This window comes from Rhinoderma darwinii (assembly GCF_050947455.1).
Source record: "Rhinoderma darwinii isolate aRhiDar2 chromosome 12 unlocalized genomic scaffold, aRhiDar2.hap1 SUPER_12_unloc_2, whole genome shotgun sequence".
Classification (NCBI taxonomy): domain Eukaryota; kingdom Metazoa; phylum Chordata; class Amphibia; order Anura; family Rhinodermatidae; genus Rhinoderma; species Rhinoderma darwinii.
Window position 1 is genome coordinate 102655 of NW_027461873.1, and position 19846 is coordinate 122500.

Consider the following 19846-nt stretch of genomic DNA (forward strand, 5'->3'; position numbering starts at 1 on the left):
TAGACTTACATTATAGACACTATATACACAGCACACACTACATAGACTTACATTATAGACACTATATACACAGCACACACTATATAGACTTACATTATAGACACTATATACACAGCACACACTATATACACAGCACACACTATATAGACTTACATTATGACACACACACACACACACACTACATACACTTACATTATAGACACTATATACACAGCACACACTATATAGACTTACATTATAGACACTATATACACAGCACACACTACATAGACTTACATTATAGACACTATATACACAGCACACACTACATAGACTTACATTTTAGACACTATATACACAGCACACACTATATAGACTTACATTATAGACACTATATACACAGCACACACTACATAGACTTACATTATAGACACTATATACACAGCACACACTATATACACAGCACACACTACATAGACTTACATTATAGACACTATATACACAGCACACACTATATAGACACTATATACACAGCACACACTATATAGACTTACATTATAGACACTATAAACACAGCTCACACTATATACACAGCACACACTATATAGACTTACATTATAGACACTATATACACAGCACACACTACATAGACTTACATTATAGACACTATATACACAGCACACACTATATACACAGCACACACTATATAGACTTACATTATAGACACTATATACACAGCACACACTACATAGACTTACATTATAGACACTATATACACAGCACACACTATATAGACTTACATTATAGACACTATATACACAGCACACACTATATAGACTTACATTATAGACACTATATACACAGCACACACTACATAGACTTACATTATAGACACTATATACACAGCACACACTACATAGACTTACATTATAGACACTATATACACAGCACACACTATATAGACTTACATTATAGACACTATATACACAGCACACACTACATAGACTTACATTATAGACACTATATACACAGCACACACTACATAGACTTACATTATAGACACTATATACACAGCACACACTACATAGACTTACATTATAGACACTATATACACAGCACACACTACATAGACTTACATTATAGACACTATATACACAGCACACACTATATACACAGCACACACTACATAGACTTACATTATAGACACTATATACACAGCACACACTATATAGACTTACATTATAGACACTATATACACAGCACACACTACATAGACTTACATTATAGACACTATATACACAGCACACACTATATAGACTTACATTATAGACACTATATACACAGCACACACTACATAGACTTACATTATAGACGCTATATACACAGCACACACTATATAGACTTACATTAACACACACACACACACACACACACACACACACACACACACACACACACACACATAAACACACACACTCACATACATACATACACACACACACACACACACACACACACACACACACACACACACACACACACTTACTTACCAGTCTCTTCCTCTGCGGTGCTTGTCTCTGGCAGCCTCCAGGACCTTAATCATGTGACTGTGACGTCACCACAGGTCCTTCACCCTCTAGTTTCAGTTTTGCCGTTATCAGGCAGCTGCTGGAGGTTTAGACAGGAGGGACAATGTACAGCAGCACAGAGGAGCAGACTGTCAGGGAGACTCCAGCACCTGCCCATCACAATCTCTGACAGTCTGCTCTCTACAGCTGATGTGCTGTGCCCCTGTTCCCTGGCCGCAATTGACTCCCCCTGCACATTCCCCCCGCCTCTTCATCAGCACGTGGGACCGATGATCACTAGAATGCGGCCGGCAGCAGCAGCCCTGGAGAGTTTTGTTTCACTTGTGTGCGGTGTGGGAAGCTATGGGCCCCCTGCAAGCCTTGGGCCCCGGGCAACCGCCTGAAACGCCCATATGGGGATCCGCCACTGCCAGCGATTATCCTCTTCAGCCAATCACAGGCTGTAGCGGCGATCACATAGATGAAACGTCATCCCAGGAGGCTGGCCTGCATGACGACGTCCTTCTCGGAGGACGCTTCATCCCATGTGACCACCGCTCTGCCAGTCCAGGCTACAGCGGTCTCCAGGTATGAGATGGCCGGCCTGCTAGGTGCTGCAGTCTTTCGCTAGGTCCTCCGGGGAACTCCACTATGACCTCCAGGGACAGGTCTCTCCCCCACTGGGCCCTCCAGGGATAGACCTCGACCCAACTGGGTCCTCCAGGAAATGAAAAGACCCCGCCCCCAATTAGTCTGCCAGAGACAGCCCCCGCCGGCACTGGCCATGCTCAGAATATATACGATATATAATAATGTCACCTGAGAGTGATGCTCCCAGCCGTCCATGGTCTCCCGCCACTCACTGATCTCCCTCTGTACAGCGCTCAGATTGGCCTGCAGGAGGCTCCACATGAAGGACATGTTACACCCGTTCAACCAGTTATGGTTAATGGAGATGGTGTCGTCCTGGAAGATCAGGGTCAGAAATCACACCCTATACAGTAACAGTGAGCAAGGAGAGATGGTAAGTGTCTATTAAAAGATAGTTGCCCATTTGGCCTAGAATTATAAAGAGCCTAATAAAATCTGTAAAAAGGTAATAAAATCAGCAAAAATACAAAATGAAAGGCAGGTGGCCAATGATAGTAAATCAAATCTGCAAAAAATCTTCAAGTATGTAAATGAAAAAAAAGCCAAGGTCTGAACATGTAGGACCCCTAGATAGTGGTAATGGGGAGTTGGTCACGGGGGATCAAGAGAAGGCAGTGTTACTAAACGGGTTCTTTAGCTCTGTATATACTCTGGCTGAAATTCCACTCCTAGAGGGAAACCAAAATCGCTACCTACCGGGGGGGGGGGGGGCGGGAGGCTGTGTGGTACCACCAGGGAGGGTGGCTGTGTGGTACCACCAGGGAGGGTGGCTGTGCGGCACTACCATGGAGGAGGGGGTTGTGTGCCACTACCAGGGAGGAGGGGGCTGTGTGGCACTACCAGCGAGGGGGCTGTGTGGCACTACCAGGGAGGAGGGGGTTGTGTGGCACAACCAGGGAGGGGGGCTGTGTGGCACTACCAGGGAGGGGGCTGTGTGGCACTACCAGGGAGGGGGCTGTGTGGCACTACCAGGGAGGAGGGGGCTGTGTGGCACAACCAGGGAGGTGGGCTGTGTAGCACAACCAGGGAGGGGGGCTGTGTGGCACAACCAGGGAGGGGGGCTGTGTGGCACTACCACTATCTACAGAGGGCACAAATTTTTTGGGGGTACAAACTGGGGGCCTAACTTCTATGTGGGGGCATAAATAGGTCCTAACGTCTATATGGAGGCACAAAGTGACGTTTTCTGCGAATTTACTGCCCCCGTGAGTTCCCCCGCAAAGGGGTCTACTAAGTCTGTGTCGCCAAATAGCTCACATAAACCTAGACCCGGCCCTGATTGTATAATGAGAAAAACCAAAAGCTTATACTTACTCCCGGTCATAGTCATAGCGACGCATATTCTGTACTGACCGCAGTCTGGCCTCAGGGGATGATGATACCATCCCATGTGACTGCTGCAGCCAATCAAAGGCTGCAGCGGTCACATGTACTGCAGCATCATCCCAGGAGGCCAGGCTGCGCTCAGAACAGAATACGCGTCGCTATGACTATGGTAAGTATAAGCTTTTTTAAAATGATTTCTGCGGTCTTTCCGCAGGAGATATACCGCCCGAAAAACTGCACTAAAATTTGGTTTTTCAGGTGGAATTCCCTGTGGTTTCCAGGGCGGATACTCCTGATGGTTATTTCACTGTGAGTGGGGGGCTGATGTTCTACAAGTGGTTTCCACCTCTGAGCTCCAATTGAAATTAATAGGACGCAGAAAATATTATTGTTATCAAACTTTTATTTTTTTTACTTTTTTTTACACTTTTTTTATACTTTCTTTTACACTTTTTTCACGTTCCCCACTAGGGGACTTGAAGTTCCAACTGTCTGATGATTTTTTCTAATACATTGCACTACCTACGTAGTGCAATGTATTAGATCTGGCGGGGATCAAAGCTAATTTCAGTCCCCGCCATTGCAGCCGGATGTCAGCTGTAAGATACAGCTGAGATCCGGCAATGATGGCACAGACTCAGATTCAGAGCCGGTGCCAAACATTTGGCGTTTGGATACGGCAATTTGCAGGAAGTCATAGCTTTCCATGGCGTGCCCATACGGCAAATGTCGGGAAGGGGTTAATGTAAGGATGTGTACACTTAATTGTGCAGCAACGCTTGTTGCCTCCATTCTATGTCAGTGTGGGAAGTAGATGTCCGGCCTTATGATTTTGTGATATGTGATAGACCCAGAATCCCAATCACCAAACCAAAGAATGCAAAATAAAGACACAAAACATTATAATTGGGTGTTAAATGGTCAAAACTTTTATTATATTATATGACCAAACCCAAAATGGCAAACCTCCGACTCACGAAGAGTCACCCTCCAGCACGCAGGAAAGGAAAAACCCCCTGTGGGGGAAACCTCTAGGGAAACCATGGCTGGAGGATTGCCCTTCCTCTGGGCTTAGAAGGTGCCAAAATATCATTTGTAACAGAATTTGTACATTTTCTCAGATTTTCAAGGAAAGACAATACAATGAACGAACGACATAAAACACATAAATCGGCTGATCTGGTTGGCTAGGCGGATGTCTCTCTTCCTGGGCACCCATTAAAATGAATGGGCGATCCACGGATGAGACGGGTCCTCCAGATGCCTCCCTGTAGCACCTGTCTCCGCTCCGGCTAATAGAGGGGGATCTCCTGCTGGAAACCCCCCTCTATTACAGACAACCCGTATGAAGAGGATGGCATCACTGTGATGAAGAAGTGGTCTGGGGTGAAGGGTTTCCCTGCTAGAACCTCCAAATGACATCAGGTCGGTATTGGTGGGGAAGTCAAGCTCAAGGTCCTCAGTCCCATCCAATATGGCGCTGAATGTGGCAGTAAAACCTTCTAATATGGAATCTTCTTTATGTCATAAACATTTGTATTTATGACATCAGCACCTTCATCATCATTACTACAGGAGTTTATTACCACTGCACAACTCATACATTGTGACGTCACCCACAGTGGTCTGAAGTGTTAACCCTTTAATGACTGGCAGTGTACTTACCACAGAGGCCATAAAGCTGAATAGAACATATCAGCGGCCATAAAGGAAAAGGGATAATGCAGGGAGCATCTCCGCACAAGAACTATCCATGACAAAGGGTTGTCCAGGATGAGAGAACTTGTCTGCTTTCTCCAAAAACCAGCACCACACCTGTCCATAGGTTGTGTGTGGTATTACAGCTCATTACCATTCACTTCAATGGAGCTAACCTGCAATACCAGATACAACCTGTGGATAGGTGTGGTGCTGTATTTGGAAGAAAGCAGACATATTTTTCTAATCCTGCACAGCTCCTGTTAGAAATAGTTCTAAAAAAGTGGGGGGAGGAGGAGAAGAAGGGGAGAGGGAAAGAAGAAATTAAAAAAAGGGAAAAAGAGGAACTGAGGTAAAAGAAATCAAACTAGACTGAAAGGAGTCTGCTGGAGGTGCCAGATGGAAAGACAGATTTCTGCCATGGGGACCAGATTAGTTGAAATGTATCTTGAAGGGGGGCTTCAGAGAGTGGGTTTTAACCCCTTCCCGCCCTATGAAGTGCTGTTGCATTGAAAAACTATGCAGTTCATCTTCGAATGCAGCGTCACAAAAACAAATTATTTGCAAATTATTATTTATAACGAAAATTGCGCATACCAGAAAATTTAATAATGTCTGATGGACGGAAACGACTTTCTGGAGCAGCGTACAAGAAGAGGAGGGAAGCCAAGAAGGCCGCTCTTTTAATACAGAAAGGAGCGATTCGGAAGTTCTTGCACGAATCCTCTGAAGGCCAAAACGAGTATGAAACCCTTGGTCCTGACGTTGCAGCAAGTTCTAGTTTTTCTTCTAGCAGTCCGGCAGTAACTGAAGAATTGTCCAGACCTTCATCTCCATCTTCACCGGTTTCGTATGCACCTGAACTACCCATCACCCCAGCCGCGTGCCGCAAATTGCTGGTTACTGCAGCAAAAAGATATGTGGAAGTCCCACAAAGGACCGTTTCAACACTAACATTAAAAACGGAAATCAAAGTTGAAGAAAATAGCGAAGATGAGGTGACGGAGTGGCGGCAAACGCCGTCTGAAGCCGCCTCCGAATTCAGCAATTCACTTCTTCATGATCCTGGTTTGTGGCCAAAAAAAAGCAAGAAGTTAAGAGAATTCCTTGTTTTGAATGGTCCGCAACAGATTATGTCCTTCACGTTTCCAAAGGACAAACGCAATCGAAGCTTTGACCGGAAACATTATCGCAGAGAGTTGCCTAACCGTGAGATGTCAGAGAGGCAATGGCTGATGTACTCCACCGCCAATAATTCTGTATATTGCTTGTGCTGCAAATTGTTTCCACATGGATCAGGCGAATCTGGGCTGTGCACGACCGGGACAAGTGATTGGAAAAATCTTTCTCGTAATTTGGCTAGTCACGAAAAGACTGAATACCATGAGCGAACTTTCCTCAAATGGAAGGACTTGGAGACTAGACTTAGGCTGAATGCAACCATTGAGGATACAAAGAAAGAACTTATTGCATCGGAAACTCGGCATTGGCAAAATGTCCTAAAAAGGTTGATTGTTCTGATCAGAACAATGGCGGTTCAAAACGTTGCGTTTGGCGGGAGGTCTCAAAAGCTTTATGAAGCGAACAACTGCAACTTTCTCAAGTTTGTGGAGGCGATGGCAGAGTTTGATGCGGTTCTTGACAAACACCTCAAGCGGATAACCAACCATAGCGTTCATACTCACTACCTGGGAAGCGGCACTCAAAATGAGATTGTCCAATTATTAGCGACGCAAATCAAGTGGAAAATTCTCGAACAGTTATATGCCGCCAAATACTATTCTGTAATCCTGGACTGCACTCCTGATAGAAGTCATAAGGAGCAAATGACTCTGACGGTACGTTTCGTTACCGTCAAGGAAAGCTACAGAAATGAACCACCGGAGGTGAAAATAAAGGAACACTTTTTAGGGTTCCTCGAAATCGATGACTCCGCAGGAGCGGGCATGACCAAAGTACTCTTACAAAGCCTTCAAGAAAATGGTATTGATATTAAGGACATGCGAGGGCAAGGTTACGACAACGGCTCCGACATGAAGGGTAGAATTAACGGGGTACAAGCTGGTGTACGGCAAATAAACCCGCGGGCCTTCTATGTGCCTTGCAACTCGCACCCCTTAAACCTTGTGGTCAGTGATGCAGCATCGGCCTGTGTGGAAGCGGTGGAGTTTTTCAACATAATTCAAAGCCTTTATGTATTTTTTTCGGTCTCCACTCACCGGTGGGCTATTCTTAAAGGGATCCTGTCATCACCATCTTACCTTTTAAAACGTCCTGACCCTGTAGTGCCCGCTGCTGTCCATAGTGCATTGATGTGTTCTTCTCTCCGTTCTTCTTCTTCTTGCCCGAAATATAGCCATTAAAAGTTTTACCGCCTTTTATGCTAATTCATTTTAGCTTTGTGACGCACGATCTTGACTCCGCCCACGTACGCCGCCTGTACAGCCCTAATTGCCGAACTCTCGGTTCACATCTCGCGCATGCGTGCCTCACCACCTTCCCTGCTTCATTCATTCGGAAATATTTAACTGCGCATGCGCCGCGCGGGTACACACCCCGCTCGCTTCGTTCACTCAGCTGTCAGGAGACGGGGGCTGGATTAGAAGAGGAACCGACGGCATATGATGACGTCACACAGAGCGCCGAGCATGCGCAGTCCAATAATGTGAGAACATCTACTTTACAGTCTCAATGCGCAAGCGCGGGATTTCATGTGCAGTGGAGTGAGATAAGCTGTCAATCAACAACAAGGAGGCGGAGCCAATTCTGAAACGCCGGAGGAAGGAAAGTCTGACTCTTTTCGAGTGAAGATTTGACTCTTTTGTGGTCATTTGCATATGGCGCGGGACTACTGAAAACCGGAATACTAAAGGTACAGAGCCGACTTTTAACTTATTTATAGGTTAGTTAACAATGATTTTTCACCCACTTTCAAAGGGTATTGCAGGCTTCATACCGAAAATGCTGATGACAGGATCCCTTTAAATATAACCTTGGCGCTTCACACCAATCCCTTTCATTAAGTATGACCAGATGGGAGAGCCGCATAGAGGCGGTGAGGGCTATCCGCAACCAAATCTCAAAGATAGACGACGCCCTCACAGATGTTATGGAGGACAGCACTCTACAAGGAGCTGCTCTTTCAAAAACAGTGGCGGAGATTAGGGGCATCCGGAAGAACATCTGTAACTTCACATTTTTGTGCGGACTTGTTACGTGGTACGACGTTTTATTTGAAATTAACATCGCGAGTAAAAAACTTCAGGAGATCGACTTGGATATTTCGGGGGCAATGAAACAATTAGAGACCTGTAAATTATTTCTGCAACGCTACCGTTCAGATGAGCAATTGGAAAATATTATCCGAGAAGCACAGTGCCTGGCAGCAGCATTGGAAATTGAAGGAGACTTTCCACCTGCGGAAGAAGGTAAAACGCGTCGCAGAAAGAGACGCTTTGATTGTGAATCGCAAGATGAACCGATAAGAGATCCGAAACATTTAGTCAAAGTCGGGTTCTTTACCCGGATTCTTGATTCCGCCGTGCAGACTGTTCAAGATCGCATCTTGCAATTGACAGAACACCGCAACGCGTTTGGGGTAATGTATAATTTACAACAAATCAAGGATCTGACCCAAGAAAACCTTCGAGAGCAGTGTGATCATCTCGAAAAACGGCTGTCGCACGACCACCTGCGTGACATTGATGGAGCGGACCTGTGTTACGAGCTGAAATCACTCTCCAGATACGTTCCCGCAAACTGCTACACTCCAAAGAGCGTCCTGGGGTACATCTGCCGAAGCAAGATGTGCACCATGTTTCCCAACACTTGTATCGCTCTCAGAATTTTTCTTTCACTACCGGTGACTGTTGCTAGTGGTGAGCGCAGCTGCTCAAAGTTGGAACTTGTTAAAACATACCTGCGCTCCACCCCGCCGCAGGAACGGCTTGTTGGATTAGCTACGATTTCAATCGAACATGAACTTGCCTATAAATTGGACTTGGATGACGCAATTCACACATTTGCATCCCAAAAGGCACGCAGAGCGCCGATTACTTGACTTGGTTACTCATGTTAGGTTTATGGTTAACCCCTTAAAGGGTGTGTCGCCAAATAATTATTTTTTTTGTAAGTAACTTATTTTTATTATGTGTTTTTGTTTTTTTTAAGCTTTTTTTGCTGTATTTTTATTCTTTTTTCTTCCACATGGTGGACAGTATTAAAAATTAAATAATAATTTGACTGGGTTTTCTATGTTGGCCACCAGAGGGAGCACTTCCCAGAATTACAGCAAGGTGAAGAAGGTAAAGCTAGCTCATTTACAGCTGCTGTAAATGTGGGAGGGAATCTCACCCCCCCCCCCCTTCCCTATTTTTGGCTACAAGCCAGGAAAAGGTGTCTTCAAATTGTTAAGCATTGTCCGGCTGCCGTTTTGAGTGATTGTACAAATGGCAGCTGGCAGAAGCTATAGGAGACACCAAAAGGCGGAGGGTATGTTGACAGTCTTACTAAAAAAAATCTGAAAATACGGAGCTGTTTTCAAGGGAAATCCCCTCCAGATTTTCAGCCGTGTTTTAATCAAACTCACGTGTTTTATGGCCGTTTTTGAAGCGGTCTTTCTAGTCCATGAAAAACGGCTCCAAAACCGGCTCCAGAAGTGACACGCACTTCTTTTTCGCGGGCGTCTTTTTACGTGCTGTCTTTGAAAATTAGGTGTAAAAAAATGGCCCGTTGAAACAGAACGCCGGTTTTCCCATTGAAATCAATGGGCAGATGTTTGTAGGCGTTCTGCTTTTGATTTTTCAGCCGTTTTTCGAGACTTATACGGCCCGAAAAACGGCTGAAAAGACTGAGGGTGTGTTCACACGGAGTGTTTTCAGATGTAATTCTGGCATTTTACGCCTTAAAAAACGGCTCCATTACACCTACAAACATCTGCCCATTGCTTTCAATGGGTTTTCCGATGTTCTGTTCCCACGAGGTGTATTTTTACGTGTCATTGTCAAAAGACGCCCGCGTCAAAGAAGTGCATGTTACTTGGGACGTTCTTGGAGCTGCTTTTCATTGACGCCATTGAAAAACGTGTGTTAAAAAAAACTTCTGAAAATCAGGAGCTGTTTTCGCCTGGAAACAGCTCCGTATTTTCAGAGGTTTTTGCTCACTGCGTGTGAACATAGCCTAAGGCCTTATTCACACGAACGTGTTATACATCCGTGCTACGTGTGTGGTTTTCTCACGCGCATCGCACGGACCTATGTTAGGCAATGGGGCCGTTCAGGCGGTCAGTGAATTTCACGTAGCGTATGTCTGCTGCGTGAAACTCACGACATGTCCTATATTTAGCCGTGTTTCGCGCAGCACGCACACATTGAAGTCAATGGGTGCGTGCAAATTGCGCTCGGCACCCGGAAGCACTTTGGGTGCGGCGTGTGATTCGCGCAACAGCCGTAAAATAAATAAATGCAAACAAAAAAGCAGCACGTGCTTTTCTGTTTATAAACAAAACCAGAGTGTCACAACGATGCCGGCTGCACGAAAATCACGCAGCCACGCAGCACATGCTGATGACACACAGAGCTTTTGCGCGCGCAAAACGCACACGCCCGTGTGAATCCGGTCTAAGAATGATGAAAGTGAAGTGACTGACTTCAGTTGACAGGTTCACACGTCGTGTATTTGACACTTTTTTTGCGCATTTTACGTGGCAAAACCCACATCCAAATGCTTGCTTGCGCTTTTGATATAAATAATTGGTAAAGTGCGCTGTTAGTACGTACAACGCACTTTTTTACACACTCGTTTTTTTTAAAACGCGTTGTGTAAATAAAGAAGTGTCGAGTCAATTCCTTTGCACGTAAAAAAAAAACGCCAAATGTTCCCATAGTGAATGGGAGTCCTAAAAAACCGTCAAACACTTGATTATGCTTCCCATTTACATCAATGGGAGAGCGAGCCGTTCTTTTTTACGCAAAACGATTTTATAAAAACGCTTGCGTAAAAAACTAACTGTGGGGGGGTTGTGTGGGGCACAGTTCCATGTTTGGGGGGGATTTGTGTGTGGGGGGGTGCTCGCCGCTGATTCTTCAAAACAGCTAAGCGGCTATGAAGGATCAGCGGCGCCAATGCACACCCTGCTGCACAAAAATAGGACACAGCTCAGAGCCCATTTTTTTTCAAATCTGACATATTTCACTTTATGCAGTAATAACTTCGGAATGCATAAACCTATCCAAGCGATTCTGAAACTGTTTTCTCGTGACACATTGGACTTTATGTTAGTGGTGAAATTTGGTCGATTTATATTCAGTGTTTATTTGTGAAAAATAGCAAAATTTAGAAGAAAAAATAGAATAGAATTTTTCTGAATATTCAATGCATCTGCTTGTAAGGCAGGTGGTTATACCCCCCAAAATAGTTACTAGTTCACGTTTCCCACATGCCTACTTTAGATTGGCATCGTTTTGGCATCGTTTTTTGAACATTTTCTTTTTTCTAGGACATTACACGGCTTAGAACATAAACAGCAATTTCTCATATTAAGGGTATGTTCACACGCAGTGTTTTCAGGCATATTTTGGGGCGTTTACGCCTTGAAAAACGCCTGAAAAAATGGAAGCTGAATGCCTACAAACATCTGCCCATTGAAATCAATGGGAAAAACAGCATTTAGTTCATACGGGGCGTCTTTTTTACGCCGCGGTTTTAAAAAACGGAGCGTAAAAAGACGCTCCATAAAAAGAAGTGCATGTTACTTCTTGAGGTGTTTTTTGGAGCTGATTTTTCCATTGAACACTATGAAAAACGACGCAAAAGAAGCTCCAGATTAAAACAGCTCCGTATTTTCAGACGTTTTTTTGTTAAGCGTGTGCACATGCCCTCCGTCTCAGGCCGGATTCACATGAGCGTGTGCACATACCCTCCGTCTCAGGCCGGATTCACATGAGCGTGTGCACATACCCTCCGTCTCAGGCCGGATTCACATGAGCGTGTGCACATACCCTCCGTCTCAGGCCGGATTCACATGAGCGTGTGCACATACCCTCCGTCTCAGGCCGGATTCACATGAGCGTGTGCACATACCCTCCGTCTCAGGCCGGATTCACATGAGCGTGTGCACATACCCTCCGTCTCAGGCCGGATTCACATGAGCGTGTGCACATACCCTCCGTCTCAGGCTGGATTTACATGAGCGTGTGAACATACCCTCCGTCTCAGGCCGGATTCACATGAGCGTGTGCACATACCCTCCGTCTCAGGCCGGATTCACATGAGCTTGTGAACATACCCTCCGTCTCAGGCCGGATTCACATGAGCGTGTGAATATACCCTCCGTCTCAGGCCGGATTCACATGAGCGTGTGCACATACCCTCCGTCTCAGGCCGGATTCACATGAGCGTGTGCACATACCCTCCGTCTCAGGCCGGATTCACATGAGCGTGTGAACATACCCTCCGTCTCAGGCCGGATTCACATGAGCGTGTGAACATACCCTCCGTCTCAGGCCGGATTCACATGAGCGTGTGCACATACCCTCCGTCTCAGGCCGGATTTACATGAGCGTGTGAACATACCCTCCGTCTCAGGCCGGATTCATATGAGCGTGTGCACATACCCTCCGTCTCAGGCCGGATTCACATGAGCGTGTGAACATACCCTCCATCTCAGGCCGGATTCACATGAGCGTGTGCACATACCCTCCGTCTCAGGCCGGATTCACATGAGCGTGTGCACATACCCTCCGTCTCAGGCCGGATTCACATGAGCGTGTGCTCATACCCTCCGTCTCAGGCCGGATTCACATGAGCGTGTGCACATACCCTCCGTCTCAGGCCGGATTCACATGAGCGTGTGCACATACCCTCCGTCTCAGGCCGGATTCACATGAGCGTGTGCACATACCCTCCGTCTCAGGCTGGATTTACATGAGCGTGTGAACATACCCTCCGTCTCAGGCCGGATTCACATGAGCGTGTGCACATACCCTCCGTCTCAGGCCGGATTCACATGAGCTTGTGAACATACCCTCCGTCTCAGGCCGGATTCACATGAGCGTGTGAATATACCCTCCGTCTCAGGCCGGATTCACATGAGCGTGTGCACATACCCTCCGTCTCAGGCCGGATTCACATGAGCGTGTGCACATACCCTCCGTCTCAGGCCGGATTCACATGAGCGTGTGAACATACCCTCCGTCTCAGGCCGGATTCACATGAGCGTGTGAACATACCCTCCGTCTCAGGCCGGATTCACATGAGCGTGTGCACATACCCTCCGTCTCAGGCCGGATTTACATGAGCGTGTGAACATACCCTCCGTCTCAGGCCGGATTCACATGAGCGTGTGCACATACCCTCCGTCTCAGGCCGGATTCACATGAGCGTGTGAACATACCCTCCATCTCAGGCCGGATTCACATGAGCGTGTGCACATACCCTCCGTCTCAGGCCGGATTCACATGAGCGTGTGCACATACCCTCCGTCTCAGGCCGGATTCACATGAGCGTGTGCTCATACCCTCCGTCTCAGGCCGGATTCACATGAGCGTGTGCACATACCCTCCGTCTCAGGCCGGATTCACATGAGCGTGTGCACATACCCTCCGTCTCAGGCCGGATTCACATGAGCGTGTGCACATACCCTCCGTCTCAGGCCGGATTCACATGAGCGTGTGCACATACCCTCCGTCTCAGGCCGGATTCACATGAGCGTGTGCACATACCCTCCGTCTCAGGCTGGATTTACATGAGCGTGTGAACATACCCTCCGTCTCAGGCCGGATTCACATGAGCGTGTGCACATACCCTCCGTCTCAGGCCGGATTCACATGAGCTTGTGAACATACCCTCCGTCTCAGGCCGGATTCACATGAGCGTGTGAATATACCCTCCGTCTCAGGCCGGATTCACATGAGCGTGTGCACATACCCTCCGTCTCAGGCCGGATTCACATGAGCGTGTGCACATACCCTCCGTCTCAGGCCGGATTCACATGAGCGTGTGAACATACCCTCCGTCTCAGGCCGGATTCACATGAGCGTGTGAACATACCCTCCGTCTCAGGCCGGATTCACATGAGCGTGTGCACATACCCTCCGTCTCAGGCCGGATTTACATGAGCGTGTGAACATACCCTCCGTCTCAGGCCGGATTCACATGAGCGTGTGCACATACCCTCCGTCTCAGGCCGGATTCACATGAGCGTGTGAACATACCCTCCATCTCAGGCCGGATTCACATGAGCGTGTGCACATACCCTCCGTCTCAGGCCGGATTCACATGAGCGTGTGCACATACCCTCCGTCTCAGGCCGGATTCACATGAGCGTGTGCTCATACCCTCCGTCTCAGGCCGGATTCACATGAGCGTGTGCACATACCCTCCGTCTCAGGCCGGATTCACATGAGCGTGTGCACATACCCTCCGTCTCAGGCCGGATTCACATGAGCGTGTGAACATACCCTTAGAATAAAAATTTTTTAAGGGTTCAGTTCTGAAGTGGCTTTGAGAGGCCCATATATTAGAAACTCCCATAAAACACCCCATTTTAGAAACTAGGCCCCTCAAAGTATTCACAACAGCATGTAGAAAGTTTATGAACCCTTTAGGTGTTTCACAGGAATTTAAAGCAAAGTAGTGGTGAAATTAAAAATTTCATTTTTTTTTGTCAGAAAATCCTCTTTATACCATTTTTTTTATAACACAAAAGGATTTATCAGAGAAACGCAACTTAATACGTATTGCCCAGATTCTGCAGTTTTGATAAATATCCCACATGTGGCCCTAGTGCGGTAATGGACTGAAGCACCGGCCTCCGAAGCAAAGGAGCACCTAGTGGATTTTGAGGCCTCCTTTTTATTAGGCACCATGTCCGGTTTGAAGAAGTCTTGTGGTGCCAAAACAGTGGAAACCCCCAAACGTGACCCCATTTGGCAAACTACACCCCTCGAGGAACTTATCGAGGGGTATAGTGGGCATTTAGACCATACATTTTATTAATTTTTTTTGCTGCATTTTGTGGAATTAGGCTGTGAAATTTAAAATCACACATAATTTCTCCCGATTACGGCAATACCCCATATGTGGTCATAAACTGCTGGTTGGCCGAATGGCGGGGCTCAGAAAGGCAGGAGCGCTATTTGGCATGTCGATTTTGCTGGATTGGTTTCTGGGCGCCATGTCGCATTTGCGGAGCTTCTGAGGTACCAGCACAGGGGAAACCCCTTAAAAGTGACCCCATTTTGGAAACTAGAGGCCTTGAGGAATTATACTTTTCATGGGGTGCATGCAACTTTTTATCAGATTTTATTTTTAAGAGGCGTGGTGACTACAAAACCGCAATTCTACTGTTTATTCCTTTACAGCGTTCCCCGTGCGCTATAAATGACACATTCACTTTATTCTGCGGGGCGATACGATTACGGCGATACCAGATGTTTATAGTTTTTTTTTTATGTCTTATGGCGCTTGCTCAATAAAATTATTTTTATAAAAAAGCAATTACTTTCGGTGTTGCCTTATTCACACGAACGTGTCCGTTTTGCGTGCATAAAAAAAGTAGCGTTTTCCTGCGTTGCATTTCCGTGTGGTATCTGTGTACGGTGCGCGTCTGCGGTTTTTACGCACGTATGTCATCCGTATCACGCATTTTTTTACATCAGCAAAAACAACTGGAGGAGGGGTTTGTTTTTTTCCCCTCATTCCTTTAGGAACGGTTGCGTGAATCACGCTCAGCACACGGATGTGCGTCCGTGTGCTGTCTGTGATTTTCACGCACCTATTGACTTCAAAGGGTGCGTGATGCGCTAAAAACGCACAAGTATAGGACAGGTCGTGAGCTTCACGCTTAGGACACACGCTGCGTGAAAAACACTGAATGTCCCCATTGAATTGCATAGGTCCGCGCGACGGACGTTTTTTTAACGCGTGTAACACGGACGTGAAATACGCTGGTGTGAATAAGGCTTAAGAGCCATAACTTTTTTAGTTTTCCATCAAGAAAGCCGTGCGAGGACTTGTTTTCTGCGTAACGAACTGCAGTTTCGATCAGCACCATTGTTAGGTACATGCCACTTCTTGATCTCTTTTCATTCCATTTTTGGATGGTGAAGTGACATTTTTTGATTCTGGTACGGTTTATTATCAGGCTATGTCCACACTGAGTTTTTTTAAAGTCAGAAAATTCTGCCTCAACATTCCGTATGGAATTTTGAGGCAGGTTTTAATCTGCCTGCACGCCGTTTGCCACGTGTTTCGCCCGCGTACGTAGCGGGCAGTGGGCAAAAAACTCTGCGAAATACGCTTTCTCTTCCCATTGATGTCAATGGGAAGTCGGAGACGTAAACGCCCGAAGATAGGGCATGTCGCTTCTGTTTACCGCGAGACTGGTTTTCCGCTCGCAAAAAAAACTCCTCCGCCTCCCATTGAAATCAATAGAAGGCATTTTCGGCCGTTTTTTGGCGCGTTTTCCGGCACTGTTTCCGTGTAAAAGAAAAAAAACACGTAAAAAAACTCAGTGTGAACTGGCCCTTATTTTGTTTTTACTAAAACAGATGTGGCAGGAGAGGAGGTCCGCTTTAATGGGGGTCTATCATTGCTAGGGGGACACTTATGCTGCATTTCGGGGTAAAACGTTTGGACCGAGCAACACATTACCGCAACGTGTAAACCCAGCTTGCATAGGCTGAAAATCCCGGACATACAATTTACCCCCCACTAATGCTGGAGGTCCCCGGAGATGATCAGATATTGATGGTGTCGGAGATTCCCTTTAAGTGCGGAGCATGCAGATTTTTTTAACATTTTTCGCCCACGAATGCAAAATTGTAGCAAAATACGCAGCAGTTTCACAAAACTGAACACCAGAACTCCGCATTAACGGCTGCATGGTTTAAATAAATTGTGGAAAGAAAACCCGACAAAACCGCTATGCGCGAGTGCCCCGTAAAATACAGATTCCCAGGATGATTGCCCAATACAAGAGTGAAAAAGTTTAAAAAAAATAATATATGTTTATTGTAGAATGTGGTGGAGTTGCTGTGCTGTGTTTTGTGGCGCCGGCCCTTTAACAAGCGGTGATTGGTGAGATGAAGAGCGGGGGGGAGGGTCCTTCTTCTCACGTGGATATGGCCGTCAGTCCACCTTTACACAGCTCAGTCCTGGATGAGAACAGACTGGGACGTTTCCCCATTTTTTTGTCCAATCTTAAAAAAGAAAAAAATATTTTTTTCACAAAACCTTCACCACCAGGAAAAGCTGAAGACGGAGCAGAAGACGTCAGACTTACCGGATCTCGCTTCTGTTCTGCTCGTCACTGCTTCTCAGCACTGGAGGAGTCTTCATGGGAATTTCAGATGGTTTAGGTGGTAAAGGCCACGATGTTGGGGTGACAACTGCGAAAAAAAATCAGAAATTCAGTGCCCAGGCGGCTGTAGAAGAGATGTGAGGGGAGAAGATCATCAGTGGACGGCACTTACCTCACCTAAAGATGGTGAATGGGCCCTAAGTAAAGGATGGAATTAAGATGGCCGCTTTCTCTCCCGGGAGTTTCGGGGCCCTGATGGTAAATGGGCCCCAAGCGACAGATGGAATTAAGATGGCCGCTTTCTCTCCCGGGGGTTTGGGGCCCTGATGGTAAATGGGCCCCGAGTGGCAGATGGTACTAAAATGGCCGCTTTCTCTTCCGGGGGTTTGAGGCCCTGATGATAACCGTAGCCCCCGAAAGGTCCTCCATTTCCACATCATCCGGAAACTGGCGTCCGCCAATCTCCATTTTTTCATCTTTGTCCTCCACGTCCACCATCTCCACATCATCCGGAAGCCGGCGTCTGCCAACCTCCATTTTCTCTACAGTACTCATCTTGGGAAACGTCTTCACCAACATCCTTTTCTTACGCGACACCTCCATGATGAGAGCCAGCAAGAGAAACTGACACCGTGGTCAATGTGTGACCCCAATTTATAAACTTTCTGATGTCATAACCGGTTGGCCATTATGTGGAAACGGAACACGTCCAGATTACAGGCCACGCCCCTCATGACATCACGCTCAGGTTCTTCACAGTGCAGAGAAATAGAATCTGCCCACATTCTGGATGACATCACAAGAAGCGTATCCCAGTGAACCGTTACACCCGAGCGGCCATATAAAATGTAATATGGTACAAGAATACAGGCAGGAGGGTCACACTACACCCTCTGGGGAGGTTTCTATCACCTCAAAGAATTCCCAAATCAATGTGGTAACGTTAACACAATATTTAAAGTGCATGGTGAAGACCATAAAAAAAATCTGCCCCCCCCCCAAAAAAAATATATCATAAAAGTTAATTCATATAATATATACACACAAAAATGGTGCCGTTAAAACACAACTCGACCCGCAGAAAACAAGCAAACATATAGTGATGTCGACGGAAAAATACAATAGTTACGGCTCTGGGGAAACTGCGATGCAAAAACAAATTATTTTTGTTTTTATTGTGCAAAGGTAGTAAAATATAAACAACCTGTACATATGTGGTGTGACCAGAATCGTAGCGACACGCAGAATAACGGTAACGCCTGAATATCGCTCAGTAATAAATGGGTCGTGTGGGATTCATACTGATCGGCTTATAAGACGTGTATGTAACTCACTCCAGCCAATACTGGGTGCTGAGCGGAGCGGAAGTCACGGCCGGTTACGTAAATGGTCTATATTCATTGTTTGCGCTCCCAGTAACCGGTAAAAAACGGAAGTGACACAAGCATGTGAAAAAGTCCTATATGTAGAAGGGGCTCAGGCTGTTCTGTTATGCTGCTCAATCCAGAACAACGAGAATATCGGAAGAGCCAGATCCATCACATGATGCAAACCAATGGCACCAAAAGAAATCTACTGACGTTAGTAGTTTCCGTCATTTTGACGGATAAAGTAGAGCTGCGTGTTGCGCTATCGTGTCCAGCAAAAATGACGGAATCTGTGGCGGAGCCTCCGACACAGGTGTGAACAGGACCATTGAGATTTTCAGATGGTACAGGAATTTTACGCCGCATGCACACGGCCGTGTCCCGCCAGTGATCCGAGGAAAGATAGGACATGTTCTATCTTTCCTCGGATCGGAGACTCGGACCATTTTTCACAGACCCGATTCACCCGCTAAAGTGAATGGGTCCATGAAGACTATCGGGTGCCACTCGGATGCCGTCACAAACGGCACAACAGTTGTGTGCAAGAAACCTTAGATCTGATCAGGAGTAAATACCACTATTAAATGTCAATGACAATATAAAATCATCATTATCATCCACCTCAAAATACATAAAAAACTATGATATAAAAATACAGATATAAATTATCCAAAAACATAAAAAGATGATGACGGTGCAGTCCTAGTTATGTGACAGCTGGAGAACACTAGTGGACATGAACCATGCCTGGACCCAGGGCCGCACCTGCCATGAGGCGAGGTGAGGCAGCGGCACCGAGCTAAAAACGGGGGGCAGCATATTGTGGCAGGGCCAGGGGGGATGCGTGGGGAAGGCAGGGGAGAATACTTTACCTAGCAGACGTGCAGCATGATAGGCGCACGTCTGCTAGTACACTCCCCCTCTGTGACGCTGCACGCGAGAGAGGAGCATAGAGA

General features: G+C 46.4%; 1 protein-coding gene and 1 long non-coding RNA gene across 2 annotated transcripts in view; one reads left to right on the plus strand and one right to left on the minus strand.

Moving 5' to 3' along the window:
- Positions 1-19846, plus strand: part of LOC142698140 (uncharacterized) — a 226387-nt gene that overhangs the window by 88578 nt on the left and 117963 nt on the right. The window lies entirely within an intron of this gene.
- On the minus strand, positions 17249-18429 carry LOC142698150 (uncharacterized). Its single transcript, XR_012865706.1, has 3 exons — positions 17696-18429; positions 17506-17611; positions 17249-17422 (listed from the first exon to the last, which is right to left on the minus strand). It is a non-coding gene; the product is annotated as an uncharacterized LOC142698150 (long non-coding RNA).